We start from the raw sequence: 17,663 nt of genomic DNA, 5'->3' as shown, positions 1-17,663 counted from the left end.
GCATAACAACAAACTCGTAATGTCCATACCTGGTTCGGAATGCAGTTTTCGGAATATCAACGTCTCTAACTCTGAGCTGATGATACCCTGATCTCAAATCAATCTTCGAATATACCGAAGATCCCTGTAACTGATCAAACAGATCGTCGATGCGAGGCAAAGGATATTTGTTCTTCACTGTTGCCTTGTTCAACTGTCTATAATCAATACACAGTCGCATCGAACCATCTTTCTTTCTAACGAAAAGCACCGGAGCACCCCAAGGTGATACACTGGGTCTGATATATCCCTTGGACAGAAGATCCTCCAACTGTGCTTTCAACTCTTTCAGTTCTATCGGTGCCATCCTATATGGAGCTCTCGAAATAGGAACAGAACCGGGCATAAGATCTATGCTGAAATCAACCTCTCGAACCGGAGGCAACCCTGGAATCTCATCAGGAAAAACATCTGCAAATTCGCAAACCACTGGCAAATCTGCCAATGCTGGGCTCGTCTTCAGTAGATCTACTGAATATACAAGAAAGCCCTCTGCTCCTCTCTGAAGCAATCTACTCATAGTCAGAGCAGATACTAAGGGAATCCGAGATCTGGAACCCTTGCCGTAAAATTTCCACTCGTCTGTCATTTCGGGTCTGAATCTGACAATCTTGTGGAAACAATCTACAGTAGCCCTGTACTTGGTCAACATGTCTATACCGACTATACAATCAAAATCAGCCAAACCAAGTACTACACAATCAAGATCAATCTCATGTCCCTCAAACTGGAGCATACAATGTCTAACAGTAGTCACAGATATCAAGCCACTTCCCAACGGAGAAGCTATAGACACTACTGTCGACATCGACTCAACAGGCAATGCATGTCTCAATGCAAAATGTTCAGATATGAATGTATGCGATGCCCTCTGTGTCTATCAACACATATGCAGGATAACCGCAAAGAAAACAGTTACCTGCAATGACGTCATCTGGCGCCTCCTGCGCCTGCTCCTCTGTCAGGGCAAAAACACGTGCCTGCTGTCGGCGAGGCTGACTCACCGTCTGACTACCTCCTGGTCTCTGCTGGGTCTGTGTAGAGGGTGGCTGAAAGGAGTGTACCGAAGATGCCTGTCTCTCCATCTGTGGCGCTGGTGCTGATGATCCTGTACTCTGGAATCGTGATGCACCTCTCTGGGGACAAACTCTGGCAAAGTGTCCCTGTTGCCTACAGATGTTGCAGCGTCCCAGAACTCCTTGACACTGCTCCGTAGCATGTCGCCCTCCGCATGAACCACAGTATGCACCACTATATTCTGACCCCTGACCTCTCTGTCGAGATCCACTCGAACTCGATGAACTACTCCCAGATTTCTTAAACTGATTGCCTTTAGCCTTTAGAAATTCCTTCTTGCCACTACCACTAGATCCGCTATCGAAACGAGGAGGAGGTGATGGAAACTGTACGGTAGTAGGCTGTGGCGGTCTCTGCCCCTGAACACCGTAGGAAGCCCCTCGCTGCCTGATCAAGCCAGCCTCGGCTCCCTTCGCTCGGTTCAGTGCCTCCGAAAAAGTACTAGGCCGGCCCGTGTTCACCAAAGTAAAGACATCGGGATTCAGCCCGTTGATGAACTGATCGGCCACTGCCTTATCGTTCCCGGCCACATGCGGTGCAAATCGTAGCAATGCAGAAAATTTAGCAACATACTCCTCGATGTTCCACTGCCCCTGTCTCAGATTTGCAAATTCAGCTCCCTTATCTTTCCGGTAGGAGACGGGGAAGAATCGCTGATAGAACTCATCTTTAAAAACTTTCCACGTGATATCAATGCCTCGGTGCTCCAAGGCTCTCTTCGTAGTCAACCACCAGCTCTTGGCAACCTCCTGCATCTGATGCCCTATCAGCTTCACACGTCGTTCGTCAGTGTAAGCCAAAGACTCAAACAACATCTCGATATCATCGAGCCAGCTCTCGCACTCTACTGCACTCTCTGTGCCCTTCAGGGTAGGCGGATGGAAAGACTGAAATCTCTTCAATAAAGTCTCCATCGGCGTCGCGGTGACGTCCATCTGTGCACCTGATGTGCTACCCTGCTCTGGCTGTGGCACTCGTCTAGGCGGCATAAATCTGATTATCAAACTGATTAGTACCCAATCAATATCATCTGTCTCAGCCCTCCTCTGATCATATACCTCTGATCGAGAATCGGTTCTGATTCAGGCTTGAAATGCTGTAAATCAATTCAGATAATACAACACAACATATATAGGGAAAGCAATAAAGCATGCTAGCATCTCAAAAGCAAGGAGGATAACTCGATCTACCCCGCTCATTCTATTCTATCTCAGTCTACAGAACCTACTGCTCTGATACCACCTGTTGTGGGGACCCGGGCTCTAACTCAATTCTTTTGGGATTTAATTGGATCTTTGTTCGAAAATGTGGGTCAAAAATTTGCTTTTAACATTAATTCAAATGTATAGATAAAGCATAACATGTCGTTAACTGAAATAAACAACATAATGTACATACATGTCTGTTCGTACAAACATTCACTAGTGTTCAAATGACAACTCTAAACATAAGTAGTACAAGTTTCATAAGAACCACTAGTAATCTGCAATGCCCGAGATCTCCACGCTATCATCATCTCTCATCTAGCTCGTGACCCTGGTCCTGCCCCACCTGTTGCCATGCACACATACAGACACGACAACAGCCGGATAACTCCGGTGAGAACATATCCCAGTATAAAACATGGATGCATGCAATGTCATAATCATGTACAAAAGCATAGCATATGTCAAGTAACATGAATATAAATCTAAACATGTAGTAGAATACAAATCTGTATTTGACAATTCAAATCTTGACTCGACTCTTTTCTAATCTAGGGATCCCGGTGTGAATAAGACGGTCTGTTACCTACCCAACCACTCGGGGCAACGGTACGTCTTATTCCTAGACTTCGGTCAACTCTGTATCGAGGGTCTACACATATAGCAAATCTGCTCCTATGCGTCGATACACCGAAACGTCTAGTTTTGGCAAGTCTGCCAATCTCTCCTATCTCAGGACTCGAATATAAATCAATAAACAAGGCATTACATAATCAAATGTAATAACAATCTAGTATGTGATTTAGGGAAACTCGTATCAAATCTGAATCGAGTTGTGCAATCCCGTGACCACATGAATTATACCTTTCTTGTCGAATCGTCGATCGAAGTCTCAAAGTCAGAATGTCAACTCTGTCAAGATTAATCTGAAATGGGATAATGAATGTGATATATATATCAAAACACAACTCAACCATCTTGTACAACTCAAGAATCACATTCGGTATAAAATCGACGGCATAACGACGTATTTCTTCGATACCGATAATACAATCTCAGCACAACAATATCATAATCAATCCCAACAACTCATGATCTCATCTAAACATCAATCCACCAGTTAGAATCTGTAAAATCTTCACATAACACATGCTGGAATTTCGAACAAAAGCATACGATATCCGAAAATCAATCTGATAGCAACTATATAAAGCTCAAGATATCAAGAACACATATCTTCAAGCAAATCACAACTTCTCCAACATATGAATTTCGAAACATGCTGGAAATGTAAGAAACTTACGTCCTTTCGTAGCCAACGATGCAAGGATCGATAATCCCTACTTATCTCAAAATTTGGATGGATGAATTTTGTACAAGCTCAATTCAAAGCCATGAGGAACTTGAGGAATTTTGGAAGGAGCTCTCGGTTCTCTCTACTGAAAATGGAGAAGAATGAATCAGCATGAGACTCTATATATATACATGCCATGTGTCATAAGCACAAACAAAGGTGGCACTTCTGCATGCAGCACCGCGGGTGCGGTATCTTAAGAGCGCGAGTGCGCTGTGCTCTCGGCAGCAATAATATTTTCTGAATCTCGATCACCGCGGGTGCGGCGCTTGCACCACCGCGGGTGCGGTCCCACCACCGCGGGAGCGGTCTTGCACGCACCGCGGGTGCGGTGCTGCTTCGCAAATTTCCCTCAACTTTCTGTCACCTACACCGCGGGTGCGGTAGTATTAGCACCGCAGGTGCGGTGTGGCTTCGGCCCTGCTGCTCAAAATCTCATAATTGTGCATTCTTATCTCTACAATTCCAACATCAATAGTATCGATAATTCTCGAGCCTTACAGTTAGGGAGTCTGATATCCCTAAGACAGCGTTCCGGACCAGGTACGGTCACTATGAGTTTCTCGTGATGTCTTTTGGTCTGACCAATGCCCCTTCAGTTTTCATGGACCTGATGAACCGTGTGTTCAAGCCTTATCTGGATAGCTTTGTCATTGTCTTCTTCGACGATATCCTAATCTATTCCAAGACCAGAGAGCTTCATGCAGAGCATCTCAGAGTGGTTCTTCAGTTGTTGCGAGAGAAGAGGCTGTTTGCCAAGTTGAAGAAGTGTGAGTTTTGGGTCGATCAGATTTCTTTCCTAGGCCATGTTGTTTCGAAGGATGGCATTGCTGTTGATCCGTTGAAGATAGAGGCGATTCAGAATTGGCCTATTCCTACTACTGTGTCTGAGGTACGCAGTTTCCTTGGTTTGGGGGGTTATTATCGTCGTTTCATTTCAGATTTTTCCAAGATTGCCCTGCCATTGTCCAATCTGACGAGGAAGACTGTGAAGTTCGAGTGGTCTTTTGATTGCCAGAGTGCATTTCAGGAGTTGAAGGATAGATTGACGACAGCTCCTGTTCTTTCATTGCCCAGTGGTTCTGAGGATTTTGTTGTCTATACCGATGCGTCGAAGAGAGGTCTTGGTGCAGTGCTGATGCAGCGAGGTAAGGTTATTGCCTATGCTTCTCGCCAGTTGAAAGACTACGAGAAGAATTATCCGACGCACGATTTGGAGCTAGCAGCTGTGGTTTTCGCCCTGAAGATTTGAAGACATTACTTGTATGGCGAAAAGTGTGAGATCTTCACATACCACAAGAGTTTGAAGTATCTGTTTTCCCAGAAAGAGCTCAATATGCGACAGAGGAGGTGGTTAGAGCTTGTCAAAGATTATGATGTGACTATCAGTTAACACCCAGGAAAAGCGAATGTTGTGGCTGATGCTTTGAGCCGTAAATCGAGTGCTTCTTTGAGTTCTTTGATTCAGAGGCCGTTGTTGATGGATTTGCAGCGAGAGGATATTTCTTTGGTAGTCCCCGGAACCATTGCTCGCCTTTCAGCGTTGGTCATTCGGACTACATTGACGGACAGGATCCGGAGAGAGCAGGCGACTGATTTGCAGTTGTCAGAGTTGAGAGCTAGAGCAGAGGAGAGAGGGAACTCAGAGTTTGGTTCGAATGGTGATGGTTTGGTGACTTTCAGAGGCTGTATTTGTGTTCCTGTTGGCGATGATATTCGACGAGACATTCTGACAGAGGCTCATACCGCGCCATACTCGATTCATCCAGGCAGTACGAAGATGTATCAGGATCTTCGTCGACTCTACTGGTGGCCAGGTATGAAGAAAGATGTCGCTTTGTTCATTTCTCAGTGCCTTACTTGTCAGCAGGTGAAGATCGAGCATCAGAGACCTGCTGGGACATTACTATCTTTGCCGATTCCTCAGTGGAAGTGGGAGCATATTACGATGGATTTCGTGACTGGTCTTCCCAGAGTTCAGAGAGGTTTCAATTCCATTTGGGTTATCGTTGATCGGTTGACCAAGTCAGCGCACTTTCTTCCAGTCAAGACGACGTACTCTATGAACCAGTATGCCGAGGATTACATAGCAGAGATTGTTAGACTTCATGGTGTGCCTGTGTCGATTGTGTCTGATCGTGACCCCAGGTTTACTTCAGAGTTTTGGAAGAGTTTGCACAGAGCTATGGGTTCGCGGTTAGCGTTTAGTACAGCTTATCACCCTCAGAGCGACGGTTAGTCAGAGAGAGTCATTCAGATTCTAGAGGATATGCTCAGAGCTTGTACTATCGATTATCCAGGTAGCTGGGATTCTAAGTTGCCTTTGGTCGAGTTCACGTACAACAACAGTTACCAGACGACGATTGGCATGGCACCATATGAGGCTCTTTATGGCAGGAAGTGCAGATCGCCCTTGTATTGGGATGAGGTTGGTGAGAGGAAGATGTTGGGACCAGAGTTGGTACAACAGACTGCTGATGTTGTTGCTGTGATCCGAGAGAGGATGAAGACTGCGCAGTCGAGACAGAAGAACTATGCAGATGTTCGGCGTAGGCCGTTGCAGTTCGAGGTTGGTGATCACGTGTTCTTGAAAATAGCACCTCTCAAGGGTGTGATGCGATTTGGCAAGAAGGGCAAGTTGAGTCCTAGATTCATTGGCCATTTTGAGATCTTGGACAGAGTTGGTGACAGAGCCTACAGGTTAGCCCTACCGCCAGATCTTGACAGAGTTCACATTGTGTTTCATGTTGCGAATCCTTCCCATGTTCTTCACCACGAGCCATTGGACTTGACGCCGAATTTGACGTACCAAGAGATTCCGGTCCAGATTTTGGATCGCACAGTTAGAGTATTGAGGAACAAAGAGATCGGCATCGTTAAAGTCCTTTGGAGGAACCATTTGATCAAGGAGGCTACGTGGGAACCAGAGGATGAGATGAGAGAGAAGTATCCTGAGTTGTTCGTGCAGTGACGTCAATTTCGCGGACGAAATTCCTCTAAGGAGGGGAGATTGTAATAGCCGAGATCGGTGTACAGTACGATTTAAGTTTCGTATGTTATTTGGGTTATGTGAATAGATGTTTAGAGTTGTGTTTTGGGCCATAGTATTATTGGTTATTATTGTCTTGAGGTGTTAGTTGTTGTTGATTGTTCGTTTTAGAGTTTCGGATCGATTTTAGTTGCTTTGGTTTTGTTCATTACCGTAGCAAGAGTGCACCCGCGCTCTTAGAGGAGTGCCCCCGCGGTGTACTGTTAATGATTGTGGATTTGGGAGGCCGTGGCATCACCGCACCCGCGGCAGTGCAAGGACCGCACCCGCGGTGTACACCGCACACGCGGTACTGCAGCGGTACTTGCAGCACCGCACCCGCGGTGTTAGTGGTTCAGGAATTGTTTGGATTGCCGTGAGCTTAGCGCACCCGCGGTGCTTGTGGCAGCGCACCCGCGGTGAAGGTATGGGCGAGATATTTAGTTGCTTTTTGGATGATTTGACTTCATTTCCCTTCTTCTTTCCCCCTTCAATCTCGTTTTTCTCTCTAAGGAGCAAGGGTTTTCTACCATTTCATCCATTTCCTATCTTCGATTCGTGGATCTAGTTCGATTTTCGACTTGAGATCGAGGTTCTCCTTGGTGCTAGGAAGCTTAGGTAAGTTTTTGGTTGAGTTCTATCATGGTTTTTTGTAATGAGATGCTATAGGTTGGTGTATTGGTTGGTTTAATGGATTATTTGACTTGTATTTTTGGATATAGAGTTGATTTTGGTGTTATTTATGGATCATTGTTGTAGGTGGTGTACCAAGTGATTAGTTGGAGGTGTTCTATTGGTTTGTAAGTGGAAACTCATCCCTTTTGCTCACATGATTGTATATGTATTGTGCTTCAAGGGTTTCAATTGTTATCATTGTTGATTATTGGAGACTTTTATGTCTCATTATTGTTCAAAGGGAATAAAAGAGAAAAGAAAGAGTTTCAAAGTGATTGTTAAAGCCAAGAGAGAGTTTAAATGTTTTCGGATTGATAAATATATAGTCAGAGATTGCATACAATATTAGTTGATCAACGACCATAGGCTTTTATCCCTCAGAGTTATCGGTTTATATCGATAGGGGTATTAGCACCAGAGCAAAGAAACTATTGATATCAATCCCCAGAGTAAAGAAAATACCATCTCATTGCTATTGCTATTGCTATGATATTCATGTTTCAGAGTTGATGGTATTTATGATTTCAAAGCCATGTTTTACAGAGTATATTGTATCATTGCTATGTTAGAGTTCCACTTGCTGAGATTTATTCTCATTTCAGTTATTTCATGTGATGCAGATCAGAGTAGCGGCCCGGGACGTTGACTGTGGACAGGGGGTCATATGCATACACCGTGGGAAGGAAGATTTTGACATGATCATAGGAATGATTGTTTTGTATTTTGTATATCATTTGAATGATCATGTGTTTATTTTGTAAACATTTCATGAAATGTATTTTGAAAATCCTTCCATATTTTAAAGAAAATTTTAAATTCCGCTGTATTTTTATCGTTACGGGTCAGGGTGTCACAATATGCATGTTTACCATGTTTTATACTGTGATTTATTCTCACCGGAGTATCCGACTGTTGTCTTGTTTTGTATGTGTGCATGACAACAGGTGGGGCAGAATCGGGGTCGAGAAGATGATGAGAGAAGACGAGTTTAGCGTGGTGATTCCGGACTTGGATAGATTTGGTTTTATTACTTGAACTGTAGTAGTTGAACCTTAGATTAGTTAAAAGATTGTTGTATCTTTATACTGAAATGTAGTTTTATACAGATATATATATTATGTAGATGTCATTACCTTCCGTACTTTATTTTAAAACGAAAAATTTTTAGACCCTGTTTATCTTAATTAATAATTAAATCCCAAAGATGATTAGTAAGAAAGATCAGCGTCCGGGTCCCCACAACAGGTGGTAACAGAGCTGATAGTTCCTTTAGACTTAGATTATCAGTATGATAGATCCTTTAGATTGAGATAGTCAGAGTTGATAGATCCTTTAGACTGAGATAGAAGAGAATGAGCGGGGTAGATTGAGTTTTCTTTCCTTGCATGTGATTGCTAGCACGAGAATTATTTCAATGATTGACTTACATTGTGTGTGCTAGCATGATTTATTGCTTTCCCTATTACATGTTGTTTGTTATCTGAGTTGATTGCAGCATGTAATTACTAAGCTTGGATCATAACCGAGTCTGAATCAGAGGTATATGATCAGAGGAGGGCTGAAACAGATTGTATAGATTGTGTACTGATTTGTTTGATATTCAGATATACCGCCTCGGAGAATTCCAGAAAGGGGTAGTACTTCGTATGATCAGACAGATATACCAGAAACTCAGATAGATAGATCAGAAAATCAGATAGAAACACAGATGAAGAAGTTTCAGTCGTACAAACCACCGATTTTAAAGGGTACTGAGACGCCAGCAGATTGTGAGAATTGGCTTGAAGATATAGAAATGTTATTTGAATTCCTTGGCTTTACAGATGAGTGCAGAATTACACTGATTGGGAATTAGCTACAGGATATTGCAAAGAGTTGGTGGATGGTAACTAAGGAAAACTTAGAACGGCGTAGTTTAATGATTCTGTGGAAGACCTTTCGATTTGAATTTTATCAAAGATTCTTCCCTACATCATATAGACAGGACAGATGTGCAGAGTTTACAAACCTAAGACAGAATCAGATGAGTATTGATGAGTACTTAACACAGTTTTTCACCTTGTTACGTTTTGCCCCTCTTGTGGCTAGAAATGATGATGCTATTTCTAGTCAATTTATTCAAGGATTGAATCCAGAAATACGTACATTGGTGAATGTGAAGCAATCAAGTAGTTTTGCTGATACCTTGAATAGGGCCAAAAGAGCAGAAACAGTTCTGACAGGACAACAGGAAGCATCGTATGATCTTCCAGCTCCGAATCCACAGCAACTGCCTTCTAGAGTCGAGATTGGCAGCAGCAGTGATAAAAAGAAAGAACCATTGAAAGCTCAAAAGAAGCCGTTCAAGAAATTAGGAAGTGGTTCCTCTAGTTCCAGTGGTTCCAGCCCGAGCTATACAGGAGTATATTGCAGAAATTGTGGAGGGAGGCATTCCACAGAGAAATGCCAAGGAGTGCTTGGTAGATGCAATATTTGTAAACAGCCGGGGCACTTTGCTAGAGTCTGTCCCCAGAAAGGTTCCCGAAGATTTTAGGGAACAGAATCGAGAAACAGACCCAGAATACACTACAGGTACTATTTTGTTATGATTATACTGCATACGTATTGATATGTACTAATGCATTTTGTATAATTATCTGTGACTGAGTGGCATGGAGGTATGCTGTACCTGTTAGGTTTGTTTATACTGTAGTATTGAGTTCTTTGGTTGTTGAGGAAAATGTTGATATCAGAGATTTCTGTGATATATATATACTACAGTAGGATAGAATGAGATTGAGTTAGATTGTGTTGTACTTGTGTTAGTTGATCTGATTTGATTGCATTATTGATATTGAGATGATAAGAAAGTACAGAAATATTGTAGAATTATTCCAGAAATGGTAAGATTCAGACCAGATCTGGCTGATCAACGAAGAATTCCTGGTAAGGATTCTAGATTCAGAATTCCTTTTATATTAATATTGCTCTGACTCGATTCATACAGAAAGGAACAGATAGTATCCTTATGTATTCAGTAGACCCACTGAAATCGAGCCTAGCATTGACAGATTTGCCAATGATGTAGGAGTCGACTGATATTGCTAGATAAGATTTTAGATTTACTCATATCAGAAAGATAGATTTCAGAATTGAATTTAGATCAGATACTGATTGTTGTTTTAGAATTCAGTACAGAATGATATTGAGTGTACATAATGATACAGAATGAATTGAAAGATCAGTAGAAGAGTACCGACCAGGAGTTACATTTGATTTAGAGGTTCTCTTCGGCATGTTTCAGTATATTCAGAGATGTTCTGATGATTTTATGCTCTTTGTATCTATAAGAGTTTGATATAATTGCAGCATTTGATTGATTGAATTGAATATTTGAAGATTATGTTAGATATTCTGAGAACTATAATGATTGGATACAGAAATTATTCAGATAAGAATCCTGCTTGACACAGATTGTATTCAGAATATGCGTTATCTGAAGTTAGTATACAGATTGATTTCGTTACAGTGGAGATTGCAATCAAGGATTGATAAGAAACCGATATCAGAAATTTCAGAAATGTCAGAATTGTCAGAAATGTATTTTGTCAGATTTGGCAGATTATTTTATTCGACTGTTGCTTTATATCTGCTGAGTACTATTATTGTTCTAAATCAGTATTTGAGATATCTTATATTGTTTTGGGGAGCATATTTTGTTTGCAGATGAGATATAACAGTTGATCAGAATGACATGAAGATATTTACCAGAAATCCTTGTTTTATGAGTTCACTGAACTCACTAGATCTGTATAGGATATTGATATTTCGTGTCTGATTTGATATTACTGTTGTTTTGAATCCGTATATGCTACAGATTAGTGTGAACTAGAAGGAGTATATACAGTATTAACCGAATCAGAATTGAATTCAAGAATTATAGTAATTCAAGAATGGGATCAGAATGTTCAGAACTTGATTGTAAAAGTCAGAACAGAGTAACAGATATGTGATTTTGTGTTGCGTATGAGATTGATTATTCTGTGATGTCAGATGTGTCAGAATTGTACAGTAAAGCTTGATATTGATAGTCAGAGCCGAATACCAGGTAGGTATTTCCTCTTTAATTTATATTATTAATTGATTTGTGTATATCAAATAGTTCGAATCAGAAAGAACAGATATTGTCAGAAGCTTACAGTCATGGATTTAGTGTTCAGTCTGATGATTGAGAGTGTATTGTATTCGAACAGATAGTTGTGATATAGACAGATTAGATCAGCTAAGACTGAATTTGTACTGAAATGTTGGCAGAAATTATACTGATATGTCTAAATTGCTAACAGAAAAGATAGAAAGATAGAAATCAGAAGATTATTACAGATGTGTATGTTTCTGAATAGAAATGGGAGTGCATTTCTAAGGCTTTCGTAATGAAATTACCGCCATTTTCTCCAGACTGAAGTATGATATGATTAAGATTTACAGATTGTTCAATCTATTTTCAATAGTTTGTACCAGATAACGTACAAACATGACCAAATGACACAGATCGATGTCAGAGAAGTAGTCAGAAAGATCAGAATGCCACAGTAGAATATATTAGATTGTGATTTGATTGATTTTGTACGTGTGAAAGAGTATATCATGAACTCTCTCTTAGATGATTTTACAGATTGACAGACCGTCAGATGTATTAGCCAGAGATTGGAAGATTTTTGTAGAGCTATATAGTGCTGGATGTTAGCACTAATGGATATGACTTAGTATCACTATGTGATAATACCTATCAGCCTACCAGATTGGTAATGAGATAGTTACAGTCAGGATAGTATACAGTGGATACTGCAGATCTCTTCTCCTTTTGAAGAAAATTCGAAGGAAGGCAAGGATAGTTCAGAATGAACAGATTCAAGAAACCAACGGCGGATGATGACGATTGGTCTTTAGAGCTAAAGACTGTATAAGTCCTTGATTGGGATAAACAGATTAGAGAACAACTACTGTTATTGTTTTGCTATGGACGATGAGTGGTTTATACGGATGTTGTATAACCAACATGGCAAGATCTGTCAGAAGAATTGGAGAAGTATTATGATATTATACCTAGGGAATTAGTATTCCAAACTGGAATTAGATATTTGAGTTTTGGTTTAAACTCTGTTATGCATTTCTTCTGAGATCTCTAAATTGATTACTTAGAGTTCGAGGACGAACTCAGATCTAAGAGGGGGAGAAATGTAATGCCCGAGAAATTAATCCGGTTAATCTGAAAAGATTTGTAAATGATTATTATAATCTATGGTTGATAATTAAGATGATTATAGACGGAACGGATCAGACCAGGAAGTCGAAAGAAGAAATCTCATTAAGTGGGAAGATTATGCTTGGCGCATATGCACGAAGAAAATGGCGCATATGCGCGGAAGGTCCAGAAGGATTGGCTCATATGCGCGACTTAAATGGCGCATATGCGCGGGTTAGGCAGAATGATTGGCGCATATGCGCGACATAAATGGCGCATATGCGCGAGTTGGCAAAATGCTGGTGTGAGCTACCGACGCATATGCGCGACATTGTTGGCGCATATGCGCGAAACGTGCAGAACATGCACAATGCCACTTGCTCTCTTGCATGTCATGGATGTATATATATATATATATATATATACAAGCAAAATCCTTCAGAATTCAGAGAGGAAATCGAGAGTTTGGGGGAGAGTTTCAATTCGTGATTTTGGAAATTAAGTACGAGAAATTCGTCCGTCAGAATTGAAATCCGACTTCGGTACTGTGTTCCTATTAACACAGGCTACAACTGGACGTAAGTTTTGTTACGTTTAGACAAGATTTGAATTTATGATATTGTCAGAATTGAATATGATTCAGATATGATGTTTCTACTACCGTAGACATTATAGAATTGAAGTCAGATTAAAGAACATACTGTTTCTGTAATTGTTATGATTTTTGAAAGATATTGACTGAGATTCGATATCAGATTATGTTATCGGTGAGATTATGAGTTATATCAGTATTGATTATACGTTCTAGTATTATATTTGTGATGTTCAGATTGACGGGGTTATTCAGATTGTATTGTTATACCGTCGAAACATCAGTTGATTTCGATTGAGCAGATTCAGTATTGATTGATATTGATCAGACTCAGTAATTACTCAGATTGTATTGTAATGTCCATGACATGACTTAGACTGTATCTTGTTCAGATATTGATCAGATTGTAGACAGATTTGAGTATTGATCAGAATATGGTGTGTATTGAGTTATTCACTGACACAGCGTATTCGATATTGTCATTTCAGATTTGATATGGACAGAGTTGAATACAGATCATCGTCTTCGTCAGACCGGGACGACAAAGGTATAATTCATGTGATATTCGGGAAGATACAACTCAAATAGATCCCATTTGAGTTTCCCAATAAAATCACATACTAGAATTATTGTTGTTTATTTTATGATATGATTATGCTTTGTTTACAGATTGTTATATGCATTGCATTTAAGATAGGGAGTCTTGACAGATCCGTCAAACTTCTAGAAGTTCGGTGATATCACAGCTTAGGGGAAGATTCACTCTCCTATTGTAGATGTGGATACAGATCAGACCGAAGTCTAGGAATAAGACGTACCGTCACCCCGATTGGAGAGTAGGTGATAGATCGTCTTATTCACAACGGGATCCCTAGAGTTATAGATGAGTCAAGTCTAGACATGATTTGACTAGAACTGCATGCGTTTATGAATGTGGTTTCATAGACTATGAAACCCATTTTATTGCTTTCAGTCATGATAGCACGTTTTTATGATTGGATTTGAATAGCATGTTTAGATGATTTGATTGGCATGCTTATTTTGACTTAATTTCATAGATTATGAAATCCATTGCTTAAATTTTATTCATGATAGAATATTTCATGACATGTTTATGTATATGTGTAATAGCCGAGCCCGGTGTACGGTACGATTTAAGTTTCGTATGTTATTTGGGTTATGTGATTAGATGTTTAGAGTTGTGTTTTGGGCCATAGTATTATTGGTTATTATTGTCTTGAGGTGTTAGTTGTTGTTGATTGTTCGTTTTAGAGTTTCGGATCGATTTTAGTTGCGTTGGTTTTGTTCATTACCGTAGCAAGAGTGCACCCGCGCTCTTAGAGGAGTGCCCCCGCGGTGTACTTGTGACACCCCTGACCTCTTTAAATAAAATACGCATCGGAATAAAAATTTTCTTTAACATATGGAAGGAGTTTCAAAATACATTTTCTTTAAACATTTAACAACCAAAATAAATACATGATCATTCAAAAGGTATAATAAAATACAAAACATCAGTCCTATGATCATGCCATCAAAATCATCCTTACAACGGTGCATGCATATGACTCCCTGTCCACAGTCAACGTCCCGGGCCTCCACTCTGATCTGCATCACATGAAATAACTGGAATGAGAATAAATCTCAGCAAGTGGAACTCTTACATAGCAATGATACATAGTATACTCTGTAAAACATGACTTTGAAATCATAAATACCATCAACTCTGAAATATGAATACTGTAGCAATAACTGTAGCAATAGCATAGCAATAGATAGCAATACGATGGTATTCTCTTTTCTATGGTTGGATTGATATCAATAGTATCTGTGACTATGGTTGCCAATATCCCATCGATATAAATCGATAACTGTGAGGGGATAAAAGCCTATGGTCGATGATCATCTAATTGCATGCAATGCTATGGCTATGATTAATCAATCCAATAAAACATTTGAATTCTCAATAACATTTAAAGCCGTCGTTTCGCAATCTCATAATATCTCTTGTATTCCCTTTTTAACAATAGTGAGACATCAATGCCTCCAATAGATAATCAATGAAATCAATACATAACAATGGATCAATGGAAGGGAATAACACTTTGAAACCTTTAAAACACAATACATATAATATCATGTGAGCACAAGGGATGAAATTCCACTTACAACGCAATAGAACACCTCAAATAAGCTCTTGGTTCACCACCTACAACAATAATCCATAAACAACACCAAAATCAACTCTATATCCAAAAATACAAGTTAAATAATCCATAGAACCAACCAATACTCCAACCTATAGCATGCCATTTCCAAAACCATGATAGAATTCAACCAAAAACTTACCTAAGCTTCCTAGCACCAAGGAGAACCACGATCTCAAGTCGAAAATCGAACTAGATCCAAGAATCAAAGGTAGGAAATGAAATGAAATGAAGGAAACCCTTGTTTCTAGAGAGGAAAAACGAGAATGGAGGAAAGGTAAGGTGAAAAGTGAAGTCAACTCAACCAAAAAGCAACTTAAAGCTTCGCCCATACCTCAATAATGCATGACCGCGGGTGCGCCAACACAAGGACCGTGGGTGCGCCAAGCCTATGACCAAAAAAACCATTTTCTAGACCACTGAGACCGCGGGTGCGGTCCTTACATGACCGCGGGTGCGCTCTACCTTCGGACCAAATCTTACTCTGCGCACAGCTTCTACAAAGATCGCCTCAGAAACGCCTCTTCCCGTCCGAATTGGAAAAAGTGGTAAACTACAAAGTTGTAGCTCTATGTCTTATCTTGACTCCCTCAAAATTTCAGATCATTTGGATGTCTGAGTAAAAAGTTATGCTAAATCTCCCAACCTGTGTCACTGGAGGAACGTCGAATCACACGACACACTTCGGGACACTTTTGGCTTACCTTCCACAATGATTTGAACAAAACTCAAAATACGAAAGTTATAGCCTTATGTCTTATCTAACCACTCCAATTGGCCTCACCTCATTTGGATCAATATACCATTTATCATGAATTTAATCGTAACGCCGCTACAAAAACACTACACATCATCTATAACCAACCATACTAAAATCATAAATCGAAACTCTTAACATCCAAACTATACTTAAACTTACCCAAATAGCCAATAATCATACAAAATCTTAAACCATACCGTACACCGGGTTCGGCTATTACAATCTCCCCTCCTTAGAGGAATTTCGTCCGCGAAATTGACGTCACTACACGAACAACTCAGGATACCTCTCTCTCATCTCAACCTCTGGTTCCCACGTAGCCTCTTCTATCAAATGATTCCTTCAAAGGACTTTAACAATGCCGATCTCTTTGATCCTCAATACTCTGACTGTGCGATCCAGAATCTGAATCGGAATCTCATGGTAAGTCAGACTCGGCGTCAAGTCCAATGGCTCATGGCGAAGAACATGGGAAGGATCTGCAATATACTTCCTGAGCATCGATACGTGAAACACATTATGGACTCTGTCAAGATCGGGCGGTAGGGCTAATCTGTAGGCTCGGTCACCCACTCTGTCCAATATCTCGAATGGACCAATAAATCTAGGGCTCAACTTTCCCTTCTTGCCAAATCGCATCACACCCTTGAGAGGTGCTATTTTCAGAAAAACATGATCGCCAACCTCGAACTGCAAAGGTCTACGACGAACGTCTGCATAGCTCTTCTGTCTGGACTGAGCAGTCTTCATCCTCTCTCTGATAACTGCAACAACATCGGCAGTCTGCTGGACCAACTCGGGACCCAACATCTTCCTCTCACCAACCTCATCCCAAAACAAAGGGGATCTGCACTTCCTGCCATAAAGTGCCTCATACGGTGCCATGCCAATCGTCGCCTGGTAGCTATTGTTGTACGTGAACTCCGTAACCTTCCTCGCTCTAAGTGCGTCGGGGAAATACTTGTCATAGAACAAATCTGTAAACTCTGACCACGTCAGTGTCGAGACATCAACTCCAACCTTGGTCGCATTCCACCAAATGCGAGCAGCTTTAACCAACAAGAACACTGCACAGCTGATCCTGTCTTTGTCCTCATACTGGAGATGATCGAAGATAGCTTCAAGCGCCTTGACCCACTCGACAGCAACTAGAGGATCGGTGCTACCTGAAAACTCTGGCGGATCCATCCTCTTGAATGCAGAAAATATGACATCAGTGCCAACTTCCTGAGCAACCTGCCCTCTACCCTGACCTGCTCCTTGCAATCGGAGCAACTGCTGAATCTGCTCACTATGGACCTTAGCCTGCTCTTTAAGCAACTTGCCGAACTCGTCGACAACTCTCGAGGAAGAACTATCCTCACCCTCTACAGCTTTCCTCTTAGGTGGCATCCTCTACTCTACAATGTGCTCACAAAAGACATATCAATATATAACAACGGATAGATGCAAGAAAACATACCCGGACAGTTGAAAGTAGACGAAGTCATATGCATTGGTCC

General features: G+C 40.9%; 1 long non-coding RNA gene across 1 annotated transcript in view; it reads right to left on the bottom strand.

Moving 5' to 3' along the window:
- LOC140820507 (uncharacterized) overlaps window positions 1–15,763 on the bottom strand; it is a 65,148-nt gene extending 49,385 nt beyond the window's left edge. Inside the window, exons 1-2 of the long non-coding RNA XR_012115504.1 lie at window positions 15,544–15,763; window positions 15,364–15,403 (exon numbers count right to left, since the gene is read on the bottom strand). This is a non-coding gene — a long non-coding RNA (uncharacterized lncRNA). The remainder of the gene's footprint in view (window positions 1–15,363; window positions 15,404–15,543) is intronic.
- Window positions 15,764–17,663: the final 1,900 nt, after the last annotated feature.

This window comes from Primulina eburnea, unplaced genomic scaffold, assembly GCF_022965805.1.
Source record: "Primulina eburnea isolate SZY01 unplaced genomic scaffold, ASM2296580v1 ctg1095, whole genome shotgun sequence".
NCBI classification, from domain to species: domain Eukaryota; kingdom Viridiplantae; phylum Streptophyta; class Magnoliopsida; order Lamiales; family Gesneriaceae; genus Primulina; species Primulina eburnea.
Note: the sequence above shows the minus strand (reverse complement) of the source record. Positions and strands in the feature narration are given on the sequence as shown.